Source organism: Arachis hypogaea, chromosome 2 (assembly GCF_003086295.3).
Source record: "Arachis hypogaea cultivar Tifrunner chromosome 2, arahy.Tifrunner.gnm2.J5K5, whole genome shotgun sequence".
Classification (NCBI taxonomy): domain Eukaryota; kingdom Viridiplantae; phylum Streptophyta; class Magnoliopsida; order Fabales; family Fabaceae; genus Arachis; species Arachis hypogaea.
In genome coordinates this window covers 91,007,203-91,033,930 of record NC_092037.1, presented here as the reverse complement: position 1 = coordinate 91,033,930, position 26,728 = coordinate 91,007,203, and the positions used below count along the sequence as shown (strand labels likewise).

At 38.7% G+C, this 26,728-nt stretch overlaps 1 long non-coding RNA gene across 1 annotated transcript; it reads right to left on the bottom strand.

Annotated features, from left to right (window-relative positions):
• Positions 1 to 1,022: 1,022 nt before the first annotated feature.
• Positions 1,023 to 3,529, bottom strand: LOC112719935 (uncharacterized). Its single transcript, XR_003161956.2, has 4 exons — positions 3,390 to 3,529; positions 3,236 to 3,317; positions 3,011 to 3,123; positions 1,023 to 1,206 (listed from the first exon to the last, which is right to left on the bottom strand). It is a non-coding gene; the product is annotated as an uncharacterized lncRNA (long non-coding RNA).
• Positions 3,530 to 26,728: the final 23,199 nt, after the last annotated feature.

Here is a 26,728-nt window from a genome sequence, read left to right as displayed (position 1 = left end):
TGGAACTATAGTAAAATTACTAGAAAGTCAAATTGTATTTTAAGTAGGTGCAGTTCTATAAACCAGTAAAAATACGGGCGAGGTATTAAAAATAAAGAGTTGTTAAACTGGATAAGAAATCTTCAAAGCTTCACATATAGATAAGTATATGTCTTTTTAACAGCAATTTTCATAAAAATCTCAGAATTGGCTGTGATCACTATCAAATAAGAGAAAAACTGAATCAACAATTTCTCTAAGAATGTACTCGAAATCAGGAGTAAAAATGCACAGTGCTCTAGGACCAGTTCAAAGCCATGTCAAAGAATACAAGGATCAGGAAGAACTCAAACAGAGGAAGAGAGATGCAACAAGGATTTCAAACAAGCATATGCAATTAAGATTAAACAAGAATGCATATGAATAGAGGAATAAAGTTGAAAAATCAAACTACTTTTCAAGAGGATTAGTAAACAAGAAGTTCAAGTTAGGATATGAAAGAACAGGTCGACTCAAACAGAATTCAAAACACACAACTGAATAGCCTCGAGAAATAGTTTTTTAACGCTCCCAAAACCGCAATTCGCTTTACTCAAAACTCGTATTTCATCTATGATAACCCATCGGTGCTTTCATATACATAATTCACTAGTATTAAGCCGGCCAAACTTAATATCAGGAATTATGCAATGCAAGACTAACAGCGTTAATCAATAGATCGTCATGTGCATAAAGCCTCAATTCTCGTCATTCGACAAGACCTAATACATGACAAACACTCAGAGTATGCAATTGAAGCACAGTCAGTCCATTCCTCAGGCTCTACAGGAAGAACTGCTCTGATACCATAATGTAACACCCTAACTACCAAAGCTCACGCTTCCGGCTGCGCGACTCTGATAGCTCGGACATTACGACAACACTTATACTATTTAATACTAAAATATGAGCCTGTTTAAAACTTTCTAGCACAATGTCATTCCCAAGATACTTTCGTTCGATAATGTACATCCATAGATATCATACAACTTACAAAACTCATAAAGAGTACACCCATATATATACATACATATATAATAATATTACAAACGTTAATCAATACAATCCCTATCCCTCTTACAAAATATATCACGATAAAGGCGAGGGTACAATAAATAATAAGCTACAGCAATACAGAGCATTTCAACAACAACTAAATAAGCTCTTCGTGACTTCAGCGCTCATATCCTGAAAGGGAAAAAATGTAGGGGGGTGAGAACATCATCCTCGAAAGGGTTCTCAGTAGAGGGTTTTTGGGAATTACTGTAATAGGATACATGAAGATAAACCGTACCAGTGATTAATAACCGTCTTATGCCTCTTTTCAAAAACAACAGTTTTCAATAAAAATAAAGTCGGAAATCTTTTCTGAAAGAGGAACCGTCAATTCTCAAAACATCAAAGCCTTTCAAAAAGGTTTATCTATACTGAACCAAACTAGCCTTTCATATCTTATTCCAAACCAAAACCACAAAACCGAAATCAACCATCGGTCCATCTCATTCAACCACGGCCCTAGGCCCAACCAATCCAATCACAACCAATCCACCACAATCCAACAGAGTTCCAAATGCAAACACAAGTAGGAAGATGCAAACACAAACAAACAGTTATTGCAAGTAGAACAATTAGCAGTTAATTACATAGGCAAACCAAGTACAATATGCACACCCAAACAATGTCACATAGATGCATATGATGCATGCCTGTCCCTAGTGGCTGATGATATCATCTGTCGGTTATAGAGCCAACCCGACAAGTCCTGGTAGCTAACCATTGGACTGTCCCTCTGTCGCGCATCCCCAACTCGAGTTATACTCATCATAAACTTGATCATAAACATGATCCATATCCATCACCCTCACTGGTGAATATTTCGGGGGCGAGCTCATCCGGGACTTTCACAGTGCCCGGCCACACTTACGACATAGGGTCAACAGAGTATTAAGTCTCAACCTGGAGCACGTGGTGGCTAGCCACTGCTACTACCCAGGGAAACTCGTATCTCAGATAGTGGAAGTGCAAATCACAATTATCAATAATTCAGCATATACATGCATTCATTCTCATCCGTGGATCAACATCCATCTCAGCCATCCGGCTCACGGTTCAGTCCAGAACCAGCCAATATTGATAATCACACACAGCCATTCCGGCTCACGGTTCAATCCAGAACCAGTCAATATTCATATCATTCAAAGCCATTCCGGCTCACAACAAAACAGCACTTCCACATTCAAAATCATCAAATTCATGAAATCGGCATTTAAGCCATCAATCATTTTCTCAATTCATTTCACTTTGAAATCAAGTTTCAACTCTTTTTAGCCTTGGCTTTAGAAATCTCGTTTCTCAAATCATCTCAGGCTCATAAGCCAAATTTACTCAAAGTGAGTCCCCCTTTTTTTAAAACAAAGCCACTCTCGGCATTTTCTTTCCAAAACTTCCATAACCATGGAAAGGTAAAGATTTATTTCAAAGTATTCAAAATCACCCACCTAACAATGGGATTTTATAACAAAATTTCTCGGCAGAGTCCCAAGTCTTTAGGGAAGGTCAACCTATATCAATTCCTTAAAATTCATTGTAACCCTTAAAGTCATAGAATCTCGGTTCAAGTAAATAAAACGGAATTTATTATGAAACCGACCATACATAAATCACAAGTTCCAACCCGGTCCAAAAATCAACTCATTTGAACGGAACCGGTTCATTTGAATCAAACCACTTTCAGGTTTCTTTTTGGAAGTCATTTTTCTAGCTCTTCCAAAATGCCTCAAACTTAATTACTCAATCAAAAGTCTGGTTTCCTTTAAATATAATTACATTCATCAGAACCAAATAATAATCCATTCAAACATATAATTACATTCATCCAGGATAATCAACATCACATAAGGCTTATACAATCACCAAATACATTATCTCACATCAGTACCCATATGTAATAATTCCGGCATATAAAATATAGTTTTTTGGAGAGCGTCCCTACCTCAAACGCAAATCCATAACCCAAACGTCTCATAGAGTCCTTTCCGCCTCATCCCGAACTGACAGCAACCAAAACCTCAACTCCCAGTCACGTTCGCAATAACCATAGCAACACTAATCGCAACATACAATAATCAGGACTCGACCCCATGTTATCAAAACTCATATTCATTAACCGAACACAATAGAATACTAACGCGAGGCTTTCCGAAACATAAATACTTACTGAACTAGCGAAACAAAACAGCTACGCTTTCAAACAGGCCCGGCAACAGCTCCGGCGGCGGCCAGAAGCCCCGGTGGATCAACTATAAAAACCACGCAGCATTAAAACCTTCTCAAAATTCAAAAAGGCAGAAACCTCAATTAAAACCCCTTACCGGAAGAGTTCTCCGGCGACAGCAGCAAGGTTCTCCGGCGACAGCAGCGGGGTTGTCAGATTCCGATACCCGTTCGGTTCCCATGGCAACCACAGCGGTGGCTCCGGGCAACATCCGGCGAGTCCTCTTTCCCCAGCGGTAACGCAGGTGGGTTCCTTTCCTGTCACAGCACCCTTCGTGCGCCGTTTCCCCCCGGTTCCCTTTCCCAGACGTGTTCTCTCCCCGAGCAGCGGCGAAACTACGCCTCCTCCCAGCCTCAGACGCGAGTTCTCCCCCTCCTCCACTCATCATGCTTGACGGCGACTACAGCCCCTCTCAGAACAGCGACGGCGGCGAGGCGTGAAGCAACGCCCCCTCCTCCTCTTCGCGGTGGCTTTATCGGCGACAACAGTAGCGCCATTGGAGGACATGGAAGCAGTGGCGGCCGAACAAGAACGCGATGAGGCTGAGGACAAATGGCGGTGACGAACCGAGGTGGTGGCTCCCTGGACGACAGCGGCGCGGTGACGACCCGCAGGTCTGACGACGGCGACGCGACGGCGGTGGCGAAGCCCAACGCGCCGGTGACGCTCCTCCCTCCTCTCTTCCTTCTCCGTGTGTCCCCTCACCCCACTTCCCTTTCTATTTCGTTCTTTCCCTCTTCTGGTGGTTGGGTGTGTGTGTTTGGAGTAGAGAGGGCAGCAGCTGCGACTGCTTGGTTTTAGGGGGCTAGGGCTTCATTTTTCAAAATTAGGGTTAATGGCATTATGGTAATTTTACATAAAATTGGGAATAATATAGTAATTAAAACCCAAATTAAATCCAACACTATTTGTACATAGAAAATACTAATTGTTCATCAATATCACAATTATTTTCAATAAAATGTCCAAATCAAATAATTAGAAATAATATACTTAATTTCTTCCTTTTCCAAAATAGCAGTAATAATATTTAAAATATTACTTATCTAATCCAAATCATATAAAATCCTTATTATTTCATAACTATCAACCTTATATTTTAAATATAGAGAATAATCCAATAATTATAAAATTGGATAATAATTATAACTTATCTCAAATCCAATAAATCAAAACTTGCCTTAATTATTTTTAATAAAATAATTTATAAAATTAAGGCTATAAATAACTGTAGAATTTGAGACTTGATCACAATAAGACTTTTCAAAGATTATGGGTCTTACATTACGTACATTAAAAACTCATAAAACTAAGCAATCAAGTGACCATATTATTATTAAAGATATAAAATAACCCCTACCGTGAAGTTAAACACAATATTATTAAAAATTTAACCATGATAAATCAATCTATTTCATCTAATAATAATAAAATATGTCATAAAAAAGTAATTTATCTTTTTTTTGAGAGAGTTAAGTAAAATTTACCTAATCTATATCTATATCTATATTTATACTATATATAGTAAAAATATGAGATGGATTATATTTGTATTCAATTTTTTTTAAAATATATTTTGTTATTTATATAATTCATAAAAAATATTATTTTTAATATTTAAATTTAAAATCTTTTAGTTAAATTATACTATCTCAACTAATTTAAATTTTATTATTTTTATATACATTTAATAAATAAAAAAGTAAATAAATAAGTTTGTTAGTTCTTATTATTGATACAATATTTTTTATATATAATTGTGATATTGAAAAAGTTGGTGTTCAACTTTTTAACTAAAATATCTTTCATTATATATAATTTATAAAAAATAATTATTTCTAAGATTTTGAATCCAAGATTTTTTAGTTAAATTACAAACCACTCATATCATCTCACCTAATTCAATCTTAATGATTTTTAAACATATTTAATAAGTAAAAGAATGAATTAGCTATACTTGTTGATACACTAGTTATATACGTACGATAGGAAGATAAAAAGAATTAGTATCTAATTTTCTTTTTTAAAATATTTTTTATTATATATAATTTATCAAAAATATTTTTTTATATTATTTTCATATCTTGAACTCAAAATTACTTAACAAAGTTATAAATTATCATCTCAACTAATTATGTTTTTAATATTTTAATATATAAAAAAATTATATTGGTAGATATGTTTTTACGTACCTACTGATACACCAGTATTATTATGCTTAGTTGCGTCATTTTTTGTCGCTACTTAATTGCATATGATGATAGTCAATAATGACCTTTTTATAAAGATATTACAGTAACTTCTATTATGATAAACACTAATAACATCATCAACCCAAATCACGTACAACGGCATTTAAAAATGAAATTGAACTAATACAAGTCAATATTCTAATCATAAATCAGTCTAATAATATCTATGTTTATTATCTCTTTGAGGTAGTTTTCAACAGAACAATATAGATTATTTAAACGAATAATCTTTGCATACAAGCGATTAACACTTACAAGTCCTTTACCTTTAAACGTGTGTTTTGTGGCATGTGTGTTTTACGCGTCTCCTTAACAGACTTTTAAATCAATTAACACACGAATATATAACTTTCTTTTTTCAAAAAATTTCGTTTCCTTTTTCGAATTTCTTGCCTTCTTTGTTCGATCTCGTTCGTGTGTTTCTTTTTGCCTTTTCATTCGTTGTTTATGTGCGTTTCTCTCTCTGTTTTCTTACTTCGTTTTTCTCGATTTTCATGGTTTCTGAAATCAAGCTTTGAAACCATTTTAAAGATAATGGATGATTCAACTGCAGATTGTCAGCTGAACCAGGGCGAAGTGGATTTTGAATTTGAATCGAATGAAGTTTCTGAGGTGTGATTTAGTTTCAGTTAATTATTGAATCTGAATTTGATGCAGTTAGTCGTTTATGATTGTCTAGCTGAATAATGCGTGAACATTGATTGTGAATTGAATCTACTGTACTAGTTTTGATTAATTTTGTGCATTTTTACCAGATGTTCGGGTGTAGATCAGAACTATTTGCGTATATTTTAGGAAAGTTTGGGTGTATTTACAGTTTATGACTTTTTTTTATTATTTTAGTTGAGTTGTTGTCATTCGGGTGTAGATCAGGAATATTTGGGTATATTTTAGTTGAATTGTTATTTTTTTATGACGTGCAGAAACTCTATAGTATATCCCTATTTTTAACATGGTATATTTTGCAATCCCTCTGTGATGTTGATGACCAGTTTGTTCCCAAGGTTGGAATGACTTTTAACACCCTTGAAGATGCATGCTGCAAAATTTTACAAGGACTATGCGAAGGCTACAGGTTTTTCTACAAGAGTTCGGAGCACAAATAAAAAGGGAAACGAAATTAAGAATCAATTGATTACATGTAGCAGAGAGAAAAAATATAAATCTAAAATATCTCCGATCGAGAAGACAAATCCCACAGCTGGTTTAAATTGTCCTGCAAGAATTTATATACACACATTGAAGGATGTTGGTGCTTGGATCATTTCGAAGGTCGTGTTGCATCATTCACATCCTTGCTGTCTAAATAAAGCAGAGATGCTCAAACAGCATAGGGAACTAAGCATGTCTGTTCGTCGTACAATAGAGAATAACGAGAAAGCCGGTATCAGACCAAACTTACCAATCATTCATTGCGGCAGCCAGGGGTCACCGCGAGTTAAATTTTATCGAAAAAGACATGAGAAATTACATCACGAGAGAAGTGCGGAATGTTTCGGAACAAGAAGATGCAAAAGAATTCGGGAAATACTTATTAAGAATGAAAGAAAAGAATCAGAATTTCTTTTTGGAACTCGAACTCGAGGATGATCGGTCGATTAAGCTGGCTTTTTGGGCCGACGCAAGGAGCATAGTTGCCTTTGAGTATTTCGGAGATATTATTTCATTCGACACCACCTACAATATAAACAGGTAATATGCTGTTCTTGTTTATGATGCTAAATTAATGCTATTTTATGAATCTGCTGCAGAGGTGTATATTGGATGTTTTTGGGTGAATAAAATCATTATTTGGGTGTATGTAATGATTTTAATTTTGTTTTCTCGTAATTTGTTTCAGGTATAATTTGGTTTGTGGTTCTTTTGTCGGGGTGAATCACCAAGGTCAGTCAATACTTCTTGGATGTGCTTTGATGAAAAACGAAGATATTGAATTATTCAAATGGTTATTTCAATGTTGGCTTTGTTGCATGGGAGGAAATGCTCCAAAAGGGATTCTCACCGATCAATGCACGTCAATAAAAAGGGCTATAGAGGCTTGTATGCCTACAACAATTCACCGTTGGTGTATTTGGCACATCACGAAAAAGATTCCAAGCAAATTAAATGGCTACAAGGGACACGTAGAAATCGAACAAGAAATGAGCCAAGTTGTTTGGAACTCTCATACCAAATACTCATTTGATAGGTATTGAAATGATTTTCTGCTCAAGTATGGTCTTGTGGACAACAAGTGGCTTTCAGGTAATGATGTTTAAAATCTGCAGTCTAGGTGTAAATTGCATGTTTTTGGGTGTAATATAGTCTGATTTGGGTGTATTATGCAGATCTTTACAAAGACCGTCATATATGGGTTCCAATTTATCTGGATCACCACTTCTGGGCCGGGATAAGAAGCACACAAAGGAGTAAGAGCATTGACGAACGGATTTCCTATTGGTAAAGAAATATAAAAATATAATCGCGTTGTAAGTATAGCTTCTAAACTAACAGAAAATCCTTTCGTACAAACATTTGGTTGTCACAAGTAACAAACCCAATAAAATTTATAAATCGAAGTATTCAAACCTCGGGTCATCTTCTCAAGGAATTACAGGGAGGTGTGTTTTATTATTGGTTATGGAAAACAGTGTTTGGGTTTGAAAAGGTTTTGAACAGGAGAAATGAATTGCAGAAATTAATAAATTAATGACGAAGAAATCTCTTGGCAATGTATGAAAACTGGAAGTCCTATCCTAGTCAACTCCTTAAGGAAAGACTATAGTTATAGGAATCTAAATTAATCAGCAAGAATAACAATTATCAATCACGATGAGTTTGACAACTCAAGAGTCACCAATTAATCAACCAAAGCCAATAGTAAAAAATCTAAATTATAAATAGGGAAAAGCAATCATGAGTCTGAAATACCTCAAATTATATTAATTAAGAAAATCATAACATGAATGGTCCATAAGCAAATAAAAGAGAAAATAAATAAAAAGAATATTGAACCTTTGATGAAGAGAAGTAGTCTAAACATGATAAAAATTCTAAATCCTAATCCTAATTCTTAAGAGAGAGGAGAGAACCTTTCTCTCTAAAAACTACATCTAAATCCTAAAACTATGTATGAATGTATGTTGTATGAAGTATCCGGCATATCATGAATGGATGGATTCCTCCATTTATAACCCTTTAATCTGTGTTTTCTGGGATTGGATCTGGGCCAAAAGGGCCCAGAAGTCGCTGGGGCCGACTTCTGCAAATTTTGAAAATCGCGCACATCACGCGTTCGCGTGGGTCACGCGGTCGCGTCATCTGGAGTGTTGCTCCTCCACGCGGTTGCGTCAATCATGCGTCCGCGTCAGTTGTGTTTCGCAAGTCACACGTTCGCGTCATCTATGCGCTCGCGTCGATTCTCTTTTGTGCTAAGTACGCGTTCGCGTCGTCCATGCGGGCGTGTCATTGCAGTTTCTCCTAAACTCGAATTTGTGCTTTCCTTCCATTTTTGTATGTTTCCTTTCCATCCTTTAAGTCATTCCTGCCCTATAAAACCTGAAAGTACTCAACACATAAATCACGACATCGAATGGTAATAAAAAAAATTAAATTTGATTATTTTAAAGCATAATAAACATGTTTTCTCATATGTCATATCATAAGGAAGAAATTGCAAAACCATGCGAATTCATATGAATAAGTAGGTGAAGAGTTGATAAAATCATTCAATTTAAGCACAAAATTTATCATAAAATAGTGGTTTATCAACCTCCCCACACTTAAACAATAGCATGTCCTCATGCTAAATCCAAGAGAAAAGATTAAAGGTATAATGGTGGAATCATGTGCAATGCATTCTATTCTAAATGCAACTACCTAAATGAGTCATGCAATTCTAATTATTATTCACTTGTTTATATATAGCGTACATGTAGTTAAATTAATTCATATCCTTAAGGAATCATATATGCATAGCCAAATCCCAGATAACATTAAAGCACTTGTATAATTGAGATGCGAAAAAAAGTATTTCACAAACTTGCAAGACAATTGACAATTAAGCAGAGATATATGGTGATGAGCCATTGAACCCTCACTGGATTTTGTGTTTACTCTCTAGTCACTCAGTGTTTATTTGGGTTAATCGCTCTATTCTTCTTTCTATCCTTACTTTCTATAACTTTGTTCTTCATCTAACCAATCAACAAATATGGAATATAGACATACAAAAATCACGAGGTCTTTCTCAAGGTTGTAATGGGGTCAGGGTAAAGGTAAGGGTATATGTATAAGGCTAAGTGAGCTAATAAGTGAATTCTTGATTAGTCTAAGATCTTATCTAATATACATACTTTATATAAATCAAAGTTTCTTAACCTATTTGCCCAAATTTTCCCACTTTGTATTGCAAACTCATGCATTAAATTTAACTTTGTCCCATGTGCATTGATTCTTATTATTTTGCGTTTGGGGAATTTTTGTATCCCCTTATTGAAAATAAAGTTTTTTTTGAAACAACTTATTCTTTTTTTTTTAAATCCTACTTTAGTGTTGGGAGGCCACAACCAAACTCTAAGTTTGGTGTTGAGAGATCTCAACCATACTCTGATCATCTGTAACGCTCCATGAGATCTCATTGTCAAGCTATTGACATTAAAGAAGTGCTTATTGGGAGGCAACCCAATTTTATTCTAATTTTATCTATATTATTTTGTTTTCTTTTAGGTTGATGATCATGTGAAGTGATGAGCGGATAATTTATACGCTTTTGGCATTGTTTTTAGTATGTTTTTAGTATGATCTAGTTAGTTTTTAGTATATTTTTATTAGTTTAGTTAAAATTCACTTTTCTGGATTTTACTATGAGTTTGTGTGTTTTTCTGTGATTTCAGGTATTTTCTGGCTGAAATTGAGGGTCCGGAGCAAAAATCTGATTCAGAGACTGAAAAGGACTGCAGATGCTGTTGGATTCTGACCTTCTTGCACTCGAAGTGGATTTTCTGGAGCTACAGAAGCCCAATTGGTACGCTCTCAACGGCATTGGAAAGTAGACATCCTGGGCTTTCCAGCAATACATAATAGTCTATACTTTGCCCGAGATTTGATGGCCCAAACCGGCGTTGCAAATCAGCCTCAGAATTTCCAGCGTTTAACGCTGGAACTGGCATAAAATCTGGAGTTAAACGCCCAAACTGGCATGAAAGCTGGCGTTTAACTCCAGAAAAAGTCTCTACACATGAAAGCTTCAATGCTCAGCCCAAGCACACACTAAGTGGACCCAGAAGTGGATTTTTACGTCATTTACTCATTTCTGTATACCCTAGGTTACTAGCTTACTATTAATAGGATCTTTTGACATTGTATCTGTACCTCATGACACTTTACACGTTTCTTTGTGTACCTTCCACGGCATGAGTCTCTAAACCCCATGGTTGGGGGTGAGGAGCTCTGCTGTGTCTTGATGGATTAATGCAATTACTACTGTTTCTTATTCAATCATGCTTGCTTCCGTTCTAAGATATCACTTGTTCTTAACCCGGATGAATGTGATGATCCGTGACACTCATCATATTCTCAATTATGAACGCGTGCCTGACAACCACCTCCGTTCTATCTTAGATTGAGTAGATATCTCTTGGATTCCTTAACCAGAATCTTCGTGGTATAAGCTAGAACTGATGGCGGCATTCAAGAGAATCCGGAAGGTCTAAACCTTGTCTGTGGTATTCTGAGTAGGATTCAATGATTGAATGACTGTGACGAGCTTCAAACTCCTGAGGGCGGGGCGTTAGTGACAGACGCAAAAGAATCATTGGATTCTATTCCGGCCTGATTGAGAACCGACAGATGGATAGCCGTGCCGTGACAGGGTGCGTTGAACATTTCCACTGAGAGGATGGGAGGTAGCCACTGACAACGGTGAAACCCTTGCATACAGCTTGCCATGGAAGGAGCCTTGCGTGCTTGAAGAAGAAGACAGTAGGAAAGCAGAGATTCAGAAGATGGAGCATCTCCAAAACCTCAACCTGTTCCCCATTACTGCAAAACAAGTACTTATTTCATGTTCTTTTACTTTTCACAATCAACCCTGATAATTATTGATATCCTGACTAAGATTTACAAGATAACCATAGCTTGCTTCAAGCCGACAATCTCCGTGGGATCGACCCTTACTCACGTAAGGTATTACTTGGACGACCCAGTGCACTTGCTGGTTAGTTGTGCGGGGTTGCAAAAAGTGTGATTGCAATTTCGTGCACCAAGTTTTTGGCGCCGTTGCCGGGGATTGTTCGAGTTTGGACAACTGACGGCTTATCTTGTTGCTTAGATTAGGACTGTTTTATTTTTGTTGGTTTAGAGTCTTTTAGTTGAGTCTAGTTTCATATTTTAAGTTTGGTGTCCTCTTTGTGTTTTTCCCTCAAAATTTTCGAAAATTAGTGTTTGATTTTCTAAAAATTTTAAGTTTGGTGTCATTCTGTTGTTTTTCTCTTTCCTCATTTCAAAAATCAAATCTTTTTCATAAAATTTTTCAATCATATCTTTTTAATTGCTAATCTCAAAATCTTTTTAATTAACTAATTGATTCAGTTCTCAATTTGCTTTGATCTTATTTTCTTTTAATTTTCGAATTTTTATTTTATCTTCCTTTTGTTTTATTTTATTTTTTTCGTTTATTTCAAAAAAAAAATATATAAATATATTTTTATCTACTTGCAATCCATATCATTTCCCTTTATCCATTATGGACCTAAGTGGGATTGATCAGTCCAGAAGGACTCTGGGGTCATATGCTAACCCCATTACAGCTACATATGGGAGTAGCATCTGTACACCTCCCATCAAAGCAAGCAGCTTTGAGCTAAATCCTCAACTCATTATCATAGTGCAGCAAAATTGCCAGTATTCTGGTCTTCCACAGGAAGAGCCTACTGAGTTTCTGGCACAGTTCTTACAAATTGCTGACACAGTACATGATAAAGAGGTGGATCAGGATGTCTACAGACTATTACTGTTTCCATTTGCTGTAAAAGATCAAGCTAAAAGGTGGTTGAATAACCAACCTACAGCAAGCATAAAGACATGGAAACAGTTATCAGACAAATTCCTGAATCACTTTTACCCTCCAAAGAGGATGACACAGCTAAGGCTGGACATCCAAGGCTTTAAACAAGAGGATAATGAATCCCTTTACAATGCCTGGGAGAGGTATAGAGGTATGCTAAGAAAATGCCCCTCTGAAATATTTTCAGAGTGGGTACAATTAGACATCTTCTACTATGGGCTTACAAAAAAAGCTCAGATGTCTTTAGACCACTCAGCTGGTGGATCTATACACATGAGGAAGAAAATTGAAGAAGCTCAAGAGCTTATAGACACTGTTGCTAGAAACCAATATTTGTACTCTAGCAATGAGTTCTCTCCAAAAGAGGAAGTCATGGCACTAGCCACTGATCCTAATCCTCAAGAACAGATGATTGAGCTTAATCAACAATTGCTCCTGATGACAGAACAGTTAGCAGAATTTAAAGAGATGCTCCATGAAACTAAAGTTGCTAACAAGAACATAGAACTGCAGTTGAATCAAGCAAAACAGCAGATATCTAAACAGATAACAGAAGAATGTCAAGCAGTTCAACTGAGGAGTGGGAAGACATTGAATAACACTGCTCAAAGTAGCAAAAATCCAAATAAGGAACAATTGACAGAGGATAACCAAACCACTGTCCAAAATCCCTCTGAGGACAGTAAGAGCCCAGAGAGGATTACTTTTGGCGTTCAAACGCCAGAAAGGGGAGGAAAGCTGGCGTTAAACGCCAATTCCCTGCCCAGTTCTGGCGTTCAAACGCCAGAGAAGGGAGAGAAGTTGGCGTTAAACGCCCAATCTTCACCAGATCCTGGCGTTCAGACGCTAAGGGAGGATCAGACACATGAGAGTGCTGATAGTAATCCCTCTAAAAAGGCTTCTTCAACCACTTCTGTAAGGAATAAACCTGCAGCAACTAAGGTTGAAGAATATAAAGCCAAGATGCCTTATCCTCAGAAACGCCGCCAAGCGGAACAGGATAAGCAATTTGCCCGCTTTGCAGACTATCTAAGGACTCTTGAAATAAAGATTCCGTTTGCAGAGGCACTTGAGCAAATACCTTCTTATGCTAAGTTCATGAAAGAAATCTTAAGGCATAAGAAGGATTGGAGAGAAACTGAAAAAGTATTTCTCACTGAAGAATGTAGTGCAGTCATCTTGAAAAGCTTACTAGAAAAGCTTCAAGATCCAGGAAGCTTTATGATACCATGCACATTAGAAGGTGCTTGCACCAAGACAGCCCTATGTGATCTTGGAGCAAGTATCAATCTAATACCTGCATCCACTATCAGAAAGCTTGGGTTGACTGAAGAAGTCAAACCAACCCGGATAAGCCTCCAACTTGCTGATGGCTCCATTAAATATCCATCAGGCATAATAAAGGATATGATTGTCAAGGTTGGGCCATTCGCCTTTCCAACTGACTTTGTGGTGCTGGAAATGGAGGAGCACAAGAGTGCAACTCTCATTCTAGGAAAACCTTTCCTAGCAACTGGACGAACTCTCATTGATGTACAAAAAGGGGAAGTAACCCTGAGAGTCAATGAGGATGAGTTCAAGTTAAATGCTGTAAAAGCTATGCAGCATCCAGACACACCAAATGACTACATGGGCACTGGCATTATTGACTCTTTGGTGGAAGAGATCAATATGACTGAAAGCCTAGAAGCAGAGTTTGAGAACATCTTCAAGGATGCTCAACCTGATCAAGAAGAACCAGAGAAAACAAAGGAATTTTCGAAAATTCCTCAGGAGGAGGATAAGCCTCCCAAACCTGAACTCAAACCACTACCACCATCCCTGAAGTATGCATTTCTGGGAGAGGGTGGCACTTTTCCAGTGATTATAAGCTCTGCTTTAAATCCACAGGAAGAGGAAGCACTGATTCAAGTGCTAAGGACACACAAGACAGCTCTTGGGTGGTCCATAAGTGATCTTAAGGGCATTAGCCCAGCTAGATGCATGCACAAGATCCTGTTGGAGGATAATGCCAAACCAGTGGTCCAACCACAGAGGAGGCTAAATCCAGCCATGAAGGAGGTGGTGCAGAAAGAGGTCACTAAATTACTAGAGGCTGGGATTATTTATCCTATTTCTGATAGCCCCTGGGTGAGCCCTGTACAAGTTGTCCCCAAGAAGGGAGGCATGACAGTGGTTCATAATGAAAAAAATGAACTGGTTCCTACAAGAACAGTCACAGGGTGGCGTATGTGTATTGACTACAGAAGGCTCAATACAGCCACCAGAAAGGATCATTTTCCTTTACCATTCATAGACCAAATGCTAGAAAGACTAGCTGGTCATGATTATTACTGCTTTTTGGATGGCTATTCAGGTTACAACTAAATTGCAGTAGATCCTCAGGACCAAGAGAAAACAGCATTTACTTGCCCTTCTGGCGTGTTTGCCTACAGGAGGATGCCTTTTGGTCTGTGTAATGCTCCTGCAACCTTTCAGAGATGCATGCTATCCATCTTCTCTGACATGGTGGAGAAATTCCTGGAAGTCTTCATGGATGACTTCTCAGTATATGGAGACTCATTCAGCTCCTGTCTTAACCACCTAGCACTTGTCCTGAAAAGGTGCCAAGAGACTAACCTGGTTTTAAACTGGGAGAAATGTCACTTTATGGTGACTGAAGGAATTGTCCTTGGACACAAAATTTCAAGCAGGGGAATAGAGGTGAATAAGGCAAAGGTAGAGGTAATTGAAAAATTACCACCACTTGCCAATTTTAAGGCAATCAGAAGCTTTCTGGGGCATGCAGGATTCTACAGAAGGTTCATAAAGGATTTTTCGAAAATTGCAAAACCTTTGAGCAACCTGCTAGCTGCTGACACACCATTCGTGTTTGACACACAGTGTCTGCAGGCATTTGAGACCCTGAAAGCTAAACTGGTCACAGCACCAGTCATCTCTGCACCAGATTGGACATTACCATTTGAACTAATGTGTGATGCCAGTGACCATGCCATTGGTGCAGTATTGGGACAGAGGCATAACAAGCTTCTGCACGTCATTTATTATGCTAGCCGTGTTCTAAATGATGCACAAAAGAATTACACAACCACAGAAAAAGAGTTACTTGCAGTGGTCTATGCCATTGACAAGTTTAGATCCTATCTAGTGGGATCCAAAGTGGTTGTGTACACTGACCATGCTGCTCTTAAATACTTACTCACAAAGCAGGATTCAAAACCCAGGCTTATAAGATGGGTGTTGCTTCTGCAAGAGTTTGATATAGAAATAAGAGACAGAAAAGGGACAGAGAACCAAGTAGCTGATCATCTGTCCCGAATAGAACCAGTAGCTGGGGCGTCCCTCCCTTCTACTGAGATCTCTGAGACTTTCCCAGATGAGCAACTCTTTGCCATTCAGGAAGCTCCATGGTTTGCAGATATTGCAAATTATAAAGCTGTGAGGTTCATACCCCAGGAGTACAGCAGAGTGCAAAGAAAGAAATTAATTTCAGATGCCAAGTACTACCTCTGGGATGAGCCATATCTCTTTAAGAGATGCGCAGACGGAATGATCCGCAGATGTGTACCCAGAGAAGAAGCACAAAGGATCCTATGGCACTGCCATGGATCACAGTATGGAGGACATTTTGGAAGTGAGCGAACAGCCACTAAAGTCCTCCAATGTGGCTTCTACTGGCCTACTCTCTATAAAAATGCCCGAGAGTTTGTGCGTAACTGTGACAGTTGCCAAAGAGCTGGTAACTTGCCTCACGGATATGCCATGCCTCAACAAGGGATATTAGAGATAGAATTGTTTGATGTATGGGGAATTGACTTCATGGGTCCATTCCCACCATCATACTCAAACACTTACATTCTGGTGGCAGTGGACTATGTATCTAAGTGGGTAGAAGCAATTGCTACACCCACTAATGATACCAAGACCGTGCTGAAATTCCTCCAGAAACACATCTTCAGCAGGTTTGGTGTTCCCAGAGTACTAATCAGTGACGGGGGCACTCATTTCTGCAATAGACAGCTATACTCTGCTATGGTCAGATATGGAATTAGCCACGAAGTGGCAACTCCGTATCATCCACAGACAAATGGGCAAGCTGAAGTCTCTAACAGAGAGCTAAAAAGAATCCTAGAACGGACTGTGATGGCCCGAAGAAAGGATTGGGCAAAGAGTTTGGATGATGCTCTGTGGGCATACAGAACAGCATTCAAGACTCCTATAGGAACCTCTCCATACCAACTGGTGTATGGGAAGGCCTGTCATCTGCCCGTGGAACTGGAACATAAAGCCTACTGGGCAACCAGATTCCTAAACATGGATGCTCAGTTAGCTGGTGAAAAAAGATTGCTCCAGCTAAATGAGCTAGAGGAGTTCAGACTCAATGCCTTTGAAAATGCAAAAATTTATAAGGAAAAGGCAAAGAAGTGGCATGACAAGAAGTTGTCATCCAGAGTCTTTGAGCCAGGACAAAGAGTTCTGCTCTTCAACTCTAGGCTCAAATTGTTTCCAGGAAAACTTAAATCCCGATGGAGGGGTCCGTATGTGATTACAGGAGTGTCACCATATGGATATGTTGAGCTTCAGGATATTGATTCTAACAAAAAGTTCATTGTTAATGGACAGAGAATCAAGCATTATCTTGAAGGCAATTTTGAGCAGGAATGCTCAAACCTGAGACTTGAGTGACTCTCAGTAAAGGTCCAGCTAAAGACAGTAAAGAAGCGCTTGCTGGGAGGCAACCCAGTCATTAGCAGGTTATATGTTTTGTTTTTACAAAGGCAAGTATCAAAAATGAAGGAATTCACAGAGTTACAGAAGGATTCAGCGCAAAAAGCAGAGAAAAAGAGCTTACTGGCGAAAAAACGCCAGTAAGGGGCATTTTGGGCGTTAAACGCCAGAATGGGCACCATTCTGGGCGTTTAACGCCAGTAAAGGTGCCATTTTGGGCGTTAAACGCCAGAATGGGCACCATTCTGGGCGTTTAACGCCAAGTGTGCAGCATCTTGGGCGTTTAGCAAAACGCCCAGTGATAAAGGGAATTCTGGCGTTTAACGCCAACCAGGGCACCTGGCTGGGCGTTAAACGCCCACAATGGGCAACAAATGGGCGTTAAACGCCAGAATGGATGCCATTCTGGGCGTTTAACGCCAGAAAGGTGGGGAACCAAGATTTTGTTTTCTAATCAAATTTTTTTCAAACTTTCCTTTTCTTACCCATACTTTTCTACATAAACACATCTCAACCTTTCATCATTCACTTTCAAATCTTCAAAAATCAAAATCATTCTTCAAATCTCTCTCAAACCAATCCCAAATCTTATTCAAAAACTCACCCTTCTCTCAAATTCTCTCCATATCTTCTCAAATCTCCTTTCAATTTTTTCGAAATCTCCTTCCCCCTTTTTAAAAACACGTTCGGCCTCCTCATTCCCCCACACCATTCGAATTTGCTCTTCTCCTCTCTCTCTCTTCTTTCCTTTCTTTTGCTTGAGGACAAGCAAACCTCTAAGTTTGGTGTGCTTTTCCGTGATCACTAAGCCAAGATTCATCAAGATCATGGCTCCTAAGGGAAAACAAACCAATTTAAGAGGAAAGAAAGAGAATAATCCAAAGAATCTTTGGAATCAATAGAAGTTCTTAACCAAAGAACATGAAGACCATTATCACAAACTAATGGGTCTGAGGTCAGTGATCCCGGAAGTTAAATTTGATCTGAAAGAAGATGAATATCCGGGGATCCAAGAGCAAATTCGAAACAGAGGATGGGAAGTTCTAACCAATCCTGAGATAAAGGTTGGAAGAAATATGGTTCAGGAATTCTACTCAAATCTGTGGCTAACAGATAAGCAGAGAATGACTGGAACTGCTTACCATACTTACAGAACCATGGTCAGAGGAAAAGTTATGTACTTCCATCTGGACAAAATAAGAGAAATATTCAAATTGCCTCAACTGCAAGATGATCCTGAATCCTTTAATAGGAGAATGGTGAGAGCAGATAAAGGGTTGGATCAAGTTCTAGAGGACATATGCCTCCCTGGAACTAAGTGGATAACCAATTCAAAGGGTGTCCCAAACCAACTCAAGAGGGGAGACCTCAAACCAATTGCAAGAGGTTGGCTAGACTTTATTGGGCGTTCCATATTGCCCACTAGCAACCGTTCTGAGGTCACTATCAAGAGAGCAGTGATGATTCATTGCATTATGCTTGGAAAAGAAGTGGAGGTTCATCATGTGATTGCTTGTGAGATCTACACAATTGCAAATAAGAATTCCACTGAAGCCAAATTGGCTTACCCAAGCTTGATCTCCTTGCTCTGTAAAGAGGCCGGGGTAAGGATGGGAGTAGATGAATTCATACCCATTGAACATCCAATCACCAAGAAGTCAATGGAAGGACAAATGCAAGACAACTCTATCAAAGGAGGGCGCAGGAGTTCCTCCCTAAATTTCCTGAAATTGGCTACTGGGCCAGCCTAGAAGCATCTATCACCAAGTTGCAAGAGACTATGGAGCAACTTAAGGAAGAACAGCAGAATCAGAACCGCATGCTCTGCAAATTGCTGAAGGAACAAGAGAAGTAGGGGCGTGAACTTCAAGAACTGAAACGCCAAAAATTCTCCCCTCAATTTGAGGGAGCATCCACTTCTCAAAATCAAGGTTGTTGAGTCCTAACTCTGTGAAAACCTCTATCATTAGGAGCCTATTTAATTTTTTGTTTTCTATTTTTATTTTCTAGTCTCATCTTATATCTATTTTTGAGTCTTGTTCTTAATTCATAATTAATAAAATTTAAAATTCATGTCTTAAAGCTATGAATGTCCTATGAATCCATCACCTCTCTTAAATGAAAAATGCTTTAATAAAAAAGAACAAGAAGTACAGGATTTCGAATTTATCCTTGAAACTAGTTGAATTAGTTTGATGTGGTGACAATACTTTTTGTTTTCTGAATGAATGCTTGAACAGTGCATATGTCTTTTGAATTTGTTGTTTTGAGAATGTTAAAATTGTTGGCTCTTGAAAGAATGAAGGAAAAAGAGAACTGTTATTGAGGATCTAAAAAAATCATCAGATTGATTCTTGAAGCAAGAAAAAGCAGTGAATACAAAAAAAAATATAATAATTTTCGAAAAAAAAAAGAAAAAAAAAAGAGAAAGAAAGAAAAAGAAAAAGAAAGAAATAAAGTTGTGATCCAAGGCAAAAAGAGTGTGCTTAAGAACCCTGGACACCTCTAATTGGGGACTCTAGTAAAGCTGAGTCACAATCTGAAAAGGTTCACCCAATTATGTGTCTGTGGCATGTATGTATCCGGTGGTAATACTGGAAAACAGAGTGCTTTGGGCCACAGCCAAGACTCATACACTAGCTATGTTCAAGAATCATTATACTTAACTAGGAGAATCAATAACACTATCTGAGTTCTGAGTTCCTATAGATGCCAATCATTCTGAACTTCAAAGGATAAAGTGAGATGCCAAAACTGTTCGGAAGCAAAAAGCTACTAGTCCCGCTCATCTAATTGGAGCTAAGTTTCCTTGATATTTTGGAGTCTATAGTATATTCTCTTCTTTTCATCCTACTTTGATTTTTAGTTGCTTGGGGACAAGCAACAATTTAAGTTTGGTGTTGTGATGAGCGGATAATTTATACGCTTTTTGGCATTATTTTTAGTATGATCTAGTTAGTTTTTAGTATATTTTTATTAGTTTTTAGTTAAAATTCACTTTTCTAGACTTTACTATGAGTTTGTGTGTTTTTCTGTGATTTCAGGTATTTTCTGGCTGAAATTGAGGGTCCGGAGCAAAAATCTGATTTAGAGACTGAAAAGGACTGCAGATGCTGTTGGATTCTGACCTCCCTGCACTCGAAGTGGATTTTCTGGAGCTACAGAAGCCCAATTGGCACGCTCTCAACGGCATTGAAAAGTAGACATCCTGGGCTTTCCAGCAATGTATAATAGTCCATACTTTGCCCGATATTTGATGGCCCAAACCGGCGTTACAAATCAGCCTCAGAATTTCCAGCGTTTAACGCTGGAACTGGCATAAAATCTGGAGTTAAACGCCCAAACTGGCATGAAAGCTGGCGTTTAACTCCAGAAAAAGTCTCTACACATGAAAGCTTCAATGCTCAGCCCAAGCACACACTAAGTGGACCCAGAAGTGGATTTTTACGTCATTTACTCATTTCTGTATACCCTAGGTTACTAGCTTACTATTAATAGAATCTTTTGACATTGTATCTGTACCTCATGACACTTTACACGTTTCTTTGTGTACCTTCCACGGCATGAGTCTCTAAACCCCATGGTTGGGGGTGAGGAGCTCTGCTGTGTCTTAATGGATTAATGCAATTACTACTGTTTCTTATTCAATCATGCTTGCTTCCGTTCTAAGATATCACTTGTTCTTAACCCGGATGAATGTGATGATCCGTGACACTCATCATATTCTCAATTATGAACGCGTGCCTGACAACCACCTCCGTTCTATCTTAGATTGAGTAGATATCTCTTGGATTCCTTAACCAGAATCTTCGTGGTATAAGCTAGAACTGATGGCGGCATTCAAGAGAATCCGGAAGGTCTAAACCTTGTCTGTGGTATTCTGAGTAGGATTCAATGATTGAATGACTGTGACGAGCTTCAAACTCCTGAGGGCGGGGCGTTAGTGACAGACGCAAAAGAATCATTGGATTCTATTCCGGCCTGATTGAGAACCGACAGATGGATAGCCGTGCCGTGACAGGGTGCGTTGAACATTTCCACTGAGAGGATGGGAGGTAGCCACTGACAACGGTGAAACCCTTGCATACAGCTTGCCATGGAAGGAGCCTTGCGTGCTTGAAGAAGAAGACAGTAGGAAAGCAGAGATTCAGAAGATGGAGCATCTCCAAAACCTCAACCTGTTCCCCATTACTGCAAAACAAGTACTTATTTCATGTTCTTTTACTTTTCACAATCAACCCTGATAATTATTGATATCCTGACTAAGATTTACAAGATAACCATAGCTTGCTTCAAGCCGACAATCTCCGTGGGATCGACCCTTACTCACGTAAGGTATTACTTGGACGACCCAGTGCACTTGCTGGTTAGTTGTGCGGGGTTGCAAAAAGTGTGATTGCAATTTCGTGCACCATGAAGTCACAAAGACAATTACAAAAATAAAGAAAAAAAATTCAAAAACAGCATTGAAAATAGCACACACTGGAGGAAGGACTTACTGGCGTTTAAACGCCAGTAAGGGTAGCAAAACGGGCGTTTACACGCCCAATTTGGCACCTTTCTGGGCGTTTAAACACTAAAATATGACACCAGACTTGCATTTAAACGCCAGAACAGGGCAACAAACTGGCGTTTAGACGCCAGAACACGAAGGAAGGCTGGTGTTTAAATGCCAGAACAGGGCAGCAGACTAGCATTTAAACGCCAAAATTGCACTCTAAGGCATTTTGAACGCCCAATTAGAGCAGAAAAGAGAATTTCTTGACCCCTTAGGATCTGTGGACCCCAAAGGATCCCCACCAACCTCAACTCACTCTCTCTCCTCTTCACACCTTTCTACAACACTCTTTCCCAAATATCTTTCACCAATCACCTCCATATCTCTTCCCCAAATACCCTTAACCAATCACTTCCTTATCTCTTCCCTAAAAACCCCCACCCACCTTCAAAATTCAAAACCATCTCCCTTCCAAACCCACCCAAACCATTCGGCCACTCTCCCTATAAATACCCCCTTCACACCTTCATTTTCACACTTCACAAACACCTTCTTCCCCTCTTGTCCGAACCCTATACACCCTCCATCTCCTCCATTTTCTTCTTCTTCTTCTCCATCTTTCCTTCTTCTTTTGCTCGAGGACGAGCAAATATTTTAAGTTTCGTGTGGTAAAAGCATTACTTTTTGTTTTTTCTATAACCATTTATGGCACCTAAGGCCAGAGAAACCTCTAGAAAGAGGAAAGGGAAGGCAACTGCCTCCACCTCTGAGTCATGGGAGATGGAGAGATTCATCTCAAAGGTCCATCAAGACCACTTCTATGAAGTTGTGGCCAAGAAGAAGGTGATCCCTGAGGTCCCTTTTAGGCTCAAAAAGGGTGAATATCCGGAGATCCGACAAGAGATCCAAAGAAGAGGTTGGGAAGTTCTTGCCAACCCCATTCAACAAGTCGGAACCTTAATGGTTCAAAAGTTCTATGCAAATGCATGGATCACTAGGAACCATGATCAAAGTATGAACCCAAACCCAAAGAATTGGCTTACAATGGTTCGGGAGAAATACTTAGATTTCAGTCCAAAAAACGTGAGGCTAGCATTCAACTTGCCAATGATGGAAGAAAATGCATGCCCCTACACTAGAAGGGTCAACTTCGATCAAAGGTTGGACCCAGTCCTCATGGACATATGTGTAGAAGGAGCTCAATAGAAAAGAGACTCAAGAGGCAACCCGGTTCAATTGAGAAGACCGGATCTTAAGCCTGTGGCTAAAGGATGGTTGGAGTTCATCCAACGCTCTATCATTCCCACTAGTAACCGATCTGAGGTAACTGTGGATCGGGCCATCATGATCCATAGTATCATGATTGGAGAGGAAGAAGAAGTTCATGAAATCATACCTCTAGAACTCTACAAGGTGGCTGACAAGTCCTCACCTTTGGCAAGATTAGCCTTTCATCATCTCATATGTTACCTTTGCTATTCAGCTGGGATTGTCATAGAGGGAGACATCCTCATTGAAGAGGACAAGCCCATCACTAAGAAGAGGATGAAGTAAAATAGAGAGCCCATTCATGGCATTCAATAAGAGCATGAGGAGGGCCCTCATCAAGAAATCCCTGAGATGCCTCAAGGGATGCAATTTCCTCCACACAATTATTGGGAGTAACTCAACACTTCTTTGAAAATCTTGAGTTACAACATGGACCAATCAAGGGTGGAACACCAAGAGCACTCCATCATTCTCCATGAGATTAGAGAATATCAAAGAGCTATGAGGGAGGAGCAACAAACGCAAGGAAGAGACATAGAGGAGCTCAAGAGCACCATTGGTTCTTCAAGAGGAGGAAGACGCCACCCTCACTAAGGTGGACTCATTCCTTAATCTCCTTGTCTATTTATTTTCTGTTTTCGGCTTTATGATGTATGTTCTATCTATGTTTGTGTCTTCACTACATGATCATTAGTGTCTAGTGTCTATGTCTTAAAGCTATGAATAACTCCATGAATCCTTCACCTTTTTTAAATGAAAAATGTGCTTAATTACAAAATAACAAGAAGTACTTGGATTTCAAATTTTATCTTGAAATTAGTTTAATTATTTTGATGTGGTGGCAATACTTTTTGTTCTCTGAATGAATGCTTGAACGGTACATATTTTTTATCTTGTTGTTTATGAATGTTAAAGTTATTAGCTCTTGAAAGAATGATGAACAAAGAGAAATGTTATTGATAATCTGAAAAATCATGAAATTGATTCTTGAAGCAAGAAAAAGCAGTGAAAAAACAAGGGGGCGAAAAAAAGAGAAAGAAAGAAAAAGAAAAAGCAAGCAGAAAAAGCCAATAGCCCTTAAAAACCAAAAGGTAAGGGTAAAAAGAATCCAAGGCTTTGAGCATTAATGGATAGGAGGGCTAAAGGAATAAAATCCAGGCCTAAGCGGCTAAATCAAGCTGTCCCTAACCATATGCTTGTGTCATGAAGGTCCAAGTGAAAAGCATGAGACTGAGTGGTTAAAGTCGTGATCCAAAGCAAAAGAGTGTGCTTAAGAACTCTGGACACCTCTAATTGGGGACTTTAGCAAAGCTAAGTCACAATCTGAAAAGGTTCACCCAGTTATGTGTCTATGGCATTTATGTATCCGGTGGTAATACTGGAAAATAAAGTGCTTAGGATCACGGCCAAGACTCATAAAATAGCTGTATTCAAGAATCAACGTACTAAACTAGGAGAATCAATAATACTATCTAAAATTCTAAGTTCCTATAGATGCCAATCATTCTGAATTTCAAAGGAAAAAGTGAGATGCCAAAACTGTTTAGAAGCAAAAAGCTACAAGCCCCCCTCATCTAATTAGAACTAAGTTTCATTGATACTGTGGGATTCATTGTATATTCTCTTCTTTTTATCCTATTTTGTTTTCAGTTGCTTGGGGACAAGCAACAATCTAAGTTTGGTGTTGTGATGAGCGGATAATTTATACGCTTTTTGGCATTATTTTTATATAGTTTTTAGTATGATTTAGTTAATTTTTAGTATATTTTTATTATTTTTTAAGCAAAATTCACATTTCTGGACTTTACTATGAGTTTGTGTGTTTTTCTATGATTTCAGGTATTTTCTGGCTGAAATTGAGGGACTTGAGCAAAAATCTGATTCAGAGACTGACAAAGGACTGCTAATGCTGTTGGATTCTAACCTCCCTGCACTCGAATTGGATTTTCTAGAGATACAGAGCTCCCAATGGTGCGCTCTCAATTATGTTGAAAGTAGACATCCAGGGCTTTTCAGCAATATATAATAGTCCATACTTTGCGCGAGTTTTGTCGACGTAAAATGGCGTCAAAATGCCAGCTCTCTGCCCTTTTCTGGCGTCAAAACGCCAGAACTGGCATAAAAGTTGGAGTTAAATGCCCAAACTGGCATCAAAGCTGGTGTTTAACTCCAAGGAAGACCTCTACACGTGAAAACTTCAATGCTCAGTCCAAGAACACACCAAGTGGGCCCGGAAGTGGATTTCTGCATTATTTACCTATTTTTGTAAACCCTAGTAGCTAGTTTCATTATAAATAGAACTTTTTACTATTATACTAGGGGTCTTTTTCCCTATTTTCAAATTCACATGTCATTTGGGGAGGCTGGCCATTCGGCCATGCCTAGACCTTGTTCTTATGTATTTTCAACGATGGAATTTCTACACACCATAGATTAAGGGTGTGGAGCTCTGCTGTTCCTCGAGTATTAATGCAATTACTACTGTTTTCTATTCAATTCATGCTTATTCTTATTCTAAGATATTCGCTTGCACTTCAACCTGATGAATGTGATGATCCGTGACACTCATCACTATTCTCAACCTATGAACACGTGCTTGATAACCTCTTTCGTTCTACCTTAGATCGAGTGTATATCTCTTAGCCTCTATTCCGAAGGATTGGAGTCTTCGTGGTATAAGCTAGAATTATTGGCGGCCATTCCTGAGATCCGGAAAGTCTAAACCTTGTCTGTGGTATTCCGAGTAGGATCTGGGAAGGAATGACTGTGACGAGCTTCAAACTCGCAAATGTTGGGCATAGTGACAGACGCAAAAGGATCACTGGATTCTATTCCAACATGACCGAGAACCGACAGATGATTAGCCGTGCAGTGACAGTGCATTTGGACCATTTTCACTGAGAGGACGGAAAGTAGCCATTGACAACGGTGATGCCCTACATACAGCTTGCCATGGAAAGGAGTATGAAGGATTGGATGAAGGCAGTAGGAAAGCAGAGATTCAACAGGAACAAAGCATCTCTATGCACTTATCTGAAATTCTCACCAATGAATTACATAAGTATCTCTATCTTTACTTTGTGTTTTATTTATATTTTTAATTATTAAAACTCCATAACCATTTGAATCCGCCTGATTGAGATTTACAAGGTGACCATAGCTTGCTTCAAGCCGACAATCTCTGTGGGATCGACCCTTACTCATGTAAGGTCTATTACTTGGATGACCCAGTGCACTTGCTGGTTAGTTGTGCAAAGTTGTGAAAAAGAGTTGAGATTACAATTGTGTGTACCAGGTTGTTGGCGCCATTGTATATCACAATTTCGTGCACCAGTGTGTCACCATATGGATATGTAGAGCTTCATGATATTGACTCTAACAAAAAGTTCATTGTTAATGGACAGAGAGTCAAACATTATCTTGAAAGCAATGTTGAGCAAGAATGCTCAAAACTGAGACTAGATTAAAGTTCATTGTCAAGCTATTGACATTAAAGAAGCGCTTATTAGGAGGCAACCCAATTTTATTTATATATGTTATTTTATGTTTTCTTTACGTTGATTATCATGTGGAGTCATAAAAACAACTGCAAAAATTAAAGCAAAATAAGAAACAGCACACCCTGGAGGAGGAGCTTACTGGCG